The sequence below is a fragment of the Perissodus microlepis genome, chromosome 14 (genome assembly GCF_051167445.1).
Source record: "Perissodus microlepis isolate ML-2025 ecotype Zambia chromosome 14, ASM5116744v1, whole genome shotgun sequence".
NCBI classification, from domain to species: Eukaryota; Metazoa; Chordata; class Actinopteri; order Cichliformes; family Cichlidae; genus Perissodus; species Perissodus microlepis.
Genome location: NC_140474.1, coordinates 17,962,967 through 17,968,022, shown reverse-complemented (window position 1 = coordinate 17,968,022; position 5,056 = coordinate 17,962,967).

The following is a 5,056-nucleotide window of genomic DNA, read 5'->3' as shown; positions in this document are numbered from 1 at the left end:
TATTATTACGGTATTTAACATATTTTTATCACTGAAACAAGTGCATTGTGTTACATAATTATGTTTATGTTTTGTTAATTGCCGATTAGAGGAAGTATCTGAAGGCAGCACTCACTACCATAGAAATTAGTAGTCTTTTTAATTAATTATTATTATTATTCCAATGAAAAGAAAAAGAAAATATTTATTCTTATTATACCAGCAGCTGTTGTAGTACTACTAGTGATGAGTTCGTGCCATTACTCCTTTAAGGAGTAAATATTATGCTGTAAATTGCCCCTCATACATTAAATATAACGACAGAGGGCTGTGAATTGTGCAGAGACCTTGTATATTATCGCAATAGGAAACCCCGTCGTCCATTTTTCTCTACAGTGGAGCTAAACTGCCTCCTTGTGGTTGAAAACACATCTATCCAAATATGTTGTCCGTCTAGCTGTCCATTTATAGTGATGTGGGTCTTTTATTATTGCATTGTATGTACTGCATTCTTTTCATCTTTAATTAACTACAGAATATTCAAAATAGTCTTAATGAAGAGACTAAATCCGTTCTTAAGTTTCATCCTTCAACCAGTGAAAATAGTCAGGAATAACAAAATGTTTAAAAAAAAAAAAAAAAAAAAAAAAAGTGCCCCCTTCTTGATTTTTTTTTTTTTAATATTTGTCACACTTACATGTGTCAAAGACATTTTAATATTAGACAAGGTTTAACCCAAATAATACAAAAGAACAATTTTTAAATGAGGATTTTAAACAAGTCACAGTGAGAACCAGAACCAGAACAGCATCTAAAAACTGCATTCCTGAATTTCCTCACTTGAGTTGAGAGTTCACAATTCAATAATAAGAAATAAATTGAATAAAATAGCATGTATGGGATAGTTCCAATAAGAAAACCACTGCTGACCGGAAAGACTCAAAGGTTCATCTCACATTTGACAAAAAAAAAAAAAAAAAAAAAAAAAAACATCTTGATGAGGTTTGGACATGTTTTCCCCCATAAGAAATGAAATTATCATTTAAAAAAAAACAAAAAACTGCATTTTGTATTTCCTAGGGTTATCTTTGTCTAATATTAACATTTGTTTGGTGATCTGAAACATGCACGAGAGACAAAAATGCAAAACAATAAGAAATCAGGAAGGCAGGCTTTGTACCAAGCTGCTTGTGCAAAATAGGAATTCTTACTGTCTATTACAAGAAGACTCCACATGAAGTATGGTACTAAAGGAAAGCTCGCTGCCTCCCTCCTCACAGGCTGTCTGTGTTCACAGCTTGACATTTAATACAGATCCAAATCATCACACACAGTGAGGCTCATTGTCCACATCTGCACAAAGAAAACGAAGATAGAGTTGCAATTATATCACTTACGGTCTCGAATTGAATTAGATTTTTTTGTATAATGTTCTGTGTAATATCCTACACAAGTCTTAAACTAGGAAGCTGAAAAATTTTCTAGAAAAGAGGCTTCAAAGGTTAAGAGCACAGCGAGACACAGAAACAAATCACATAAAATTAATTTGATCAAACAAAAGCAATTTTAAGAAATTATAGTTGTTTTCAAACTAAAGTTGTCGTGTCTAATCTGGTGAATTTCCGTGTCAGAATATTTACTATAGTTTGTGAACTTCCATGGTAGAGTGTATGCACTGGAGCAGGACAGAATGCATATTGTGTGAGTTATTGCAAACTCTTACAGACAGGGGCTTGTGTATGGCCGGATCTAGCTCCTGCAGTTCCGTGCCTCAGTGGACAACAGATACTGACAGCACAGAGCAGTCATTCATTAAATACGCTCCACTTTATCTTTCTTTGTGCACTAACTCTCCACAAGACTCCACGTCTTCTTCTTCTTGATCTGTAAAAGATCAGTGTGAATGTTTCTACTTTTTAAAACATTTAACACCAGTAAATTTATTGTAATTCATGTCATTTTTCTCACAAAACTGAACACTGTGTGCTTTCTGCTACTTCTATTACATGCATATATATTGTTTGTGCTTCAAAATGAAGCTTTAATCCATCTATTTGATCTTGTTTGTTTATAAATATTCAGGCACATCTTCCACTTATCCTGTAGTTTTTAATTGATGCAGAATAACAGAGGCCATCCTGTATCCCAAATTTGATCTGAGGTTAGGGAACATTTTTGAAGCACTTAGATCAATGCTTACAGCGAACATGCAAATTGCATGGCAAGAATTCAATTGCACTACAGAAAGACACTGAATCATCAGTTCCACTCCAAAGAGGGATTGCTATAGCAGTATTGCATTCATGGATTGATCTTAAACCAGACCACAGGTGGGCCACAAGCTAGTGTACTCTGAGTGCAAGCAAAATAGAGAACGTTGGGTCAGGAAGGGCATCCAGCTTAAAATCTTGGCCAGATCAAACATGTGACTCATAAAGAATGAGATTTCCATACTAGGCTTGTGGGGGCTCAGGTTAACAACAACCACTTCTAGTGCTGTTGGCCAACAGTTAAAGTGCAAATGTGATGGATAAGAAATCTGATTCCTTACTGAGGTATTTAATTCTGTTTCTTATAACGTAACAAAATTTCATAACAGAATTTCATTGTTTTTTGACTGTGTTGCTGTAGGGAATATGCAGTGAGAATGTAAAGAGCAGAAATGGGTGTTGCCTGGGTTCATTGTGCTTTGGTCCACTGGTTGTGTCTTACATGAGTTAATAAAATATATTTACTTCATGTTATTGTTCATACGGTTAATATATTCCTCAGTTAGAAAAGAAAAGAAGGATAATTTAGTTTGGGAATGGTGTCCTAAGGCCGAGTTTATCTATGTAGAGAAAATGTGATTTGGTTTTGTGAGCTAAAGGCGAGAGTCAGTCTCTTCTATTTCCCCTGTTTAAGGGCAGAACAAACGGTGGCTACAGCTACTGCTGGCCAAAGACAAAGAAAGAGGAAAGAAAGAAGGCACACTGAAAAGGAGCAGGAGAGAAGAAAAAGCCAGAGTGTGGATATGACAGTCATGGGTCTGATAAAGGGGGATATCTAGACAGTCAGTGTGACAGAAGAGGAGACTAGGAAAAGGGTGAAATCACTTTGTTGACCCTAAAAGGAACAACAGAAAGAAGAAGAAGACATGAGGTGTGACGGAAAGGTTTTGTGACGATGCCTATGAAAATAAAAACAAAATTGATTTGACCATCTGCTCATGTCCATCTAAAATTTTATTATTGAGCCCAAATTTTATCATGGACCCCTAGTGACCTAAGCTCGGCTTCCCTGTCTGATAGATAATGACCACCACTAGTGAGCATGACCAGAATTATGCTTGTTTTATCAGTATGCACAGATTTGTAAGCTTTGAATCTGTCAAAGTGTGCCATTGGCCACTGTACTCTCCAAAACCTCGTGCTCTTAACCAAAATCAATGTTGCTTGTGTTTCCTCTTTTACTTTGATAGTCTTGTGTCATGTGTTCAGTGTTTTGAGTTTTGCTTTCCCTCTGTCTCATTATATCTGATAAGTCCCTGCTGTGTTTCCACCTGTTGCACCCAGTTTCCTCCTACTGTTCGTGTTTTTTTCCCCAGTGTTTCAGCTCTCAGTTTCTGGTTTAGTGTATTTTTTTGTGAGTTTATTTTCCAAACATCTGCACAGTGCAATAGAGCTTCTCTAAGTTCACCCTTCTGTGTCCGTGACTCCTGCATTTTGTTCCTCATCCTGCCCTCCACAGCACCAAACCGTGATAGTAATTGCATCTTGTAATCATGCTCAGCACAGTTACAATGATTTGGTACAAATTTAACTTTTGAACGTGCCATCTCATAAAAAAGCTACTTCAAAGAAGGAGGCAGATTTAATTATCTACCAAAACTTATTTTTCCTTAATCCTGTTAATTATAAAATGAGTTAAGTCTCAGAAGTAAAAACAAACAAAAATAATAATTAATTTCTGTTGCAATGTTCTGATTAGATAGAAAACCAAAAGTAAAACAATTTAACCAATGACACATTGTGTTGGGTGTCAAATCAATGTGAGCTACAGAATAAAACTGTTGTAATTAATTAATTACATTTACACAAGCAGATTTTGCTTCCAGACTCAACCAGGGATGAGGCTCTTTACAGTGGGAAGTTTCTTGGCTTCATTTGAATCTTTCTTGATTTTCAGTCCTATAGAAGTGCATGGAGGGGGTTTTCCCCTTCTCTGTTCCACACATACATGCAGCTGTTAGCTATTAAACTCCAAAACCACACCCCTGAAGTATAAAAGGTTTTGGGTCACAACACCCACCAGCCACTGGATCCAGACACTGACCAATAAACCATAAAGTAAAGTACAAGAGATTGACACAATGGAAGAAGGCGCGGCCCACGCTGTTGCTCCATCCTATCTTGGTTGGTCCATCTTTAACACTTTATGCTGCTGTCTGCCACTTGGGATTCCTGCTATTATCTTTTCCTGCAAGGTAGGAAACATTCCCTGAGAATCAAGATTTTTTTTCCCTGCTCAAACTTTTGCTCTTCTGTACCTGCTTTCAGAGACACACCGAAAGATCAGAGCAAAAATCATCCAAAGCCTTTCAGTTTTTTTGAACATCATTGCTGTTTTTTTTTTTTTTTTTTAAATAACCAGATAAATCACTTAAAAGTAAAATTCAAAGTAATATATATGAATTTTTATTTTTAGGTTTTTCCAGGCTGATTTGTAATGATTTGTGCTTATTATAAGGTAGCCAGTCAGATTTCATTGACGCATCATTTTTTCCATCACACATATTTTCTCTAAGCAAGTTAAATGTAAAAGAAAAAAAAAGATTATTTTTTTTCTTAAAGGCACAAAATGCAAACACTCTGGGAGAATCAGCTATTGCTGAGGAAGCATCAAGAACGGCCAAGACCCTGAACATCATCGGAACAGTCTTTGGAATAATCATCATCATCGTCTGGATTACAGCTACATTTATGTAAGATAGAGAAGGCCAAATTTTGCCAGAAAATAAAGAGTAAAAATCAAAAAAGTTTTTATAATTATGTGCTACACCTCCTCTACATGGATCATTAATTAGGAATATATGTCT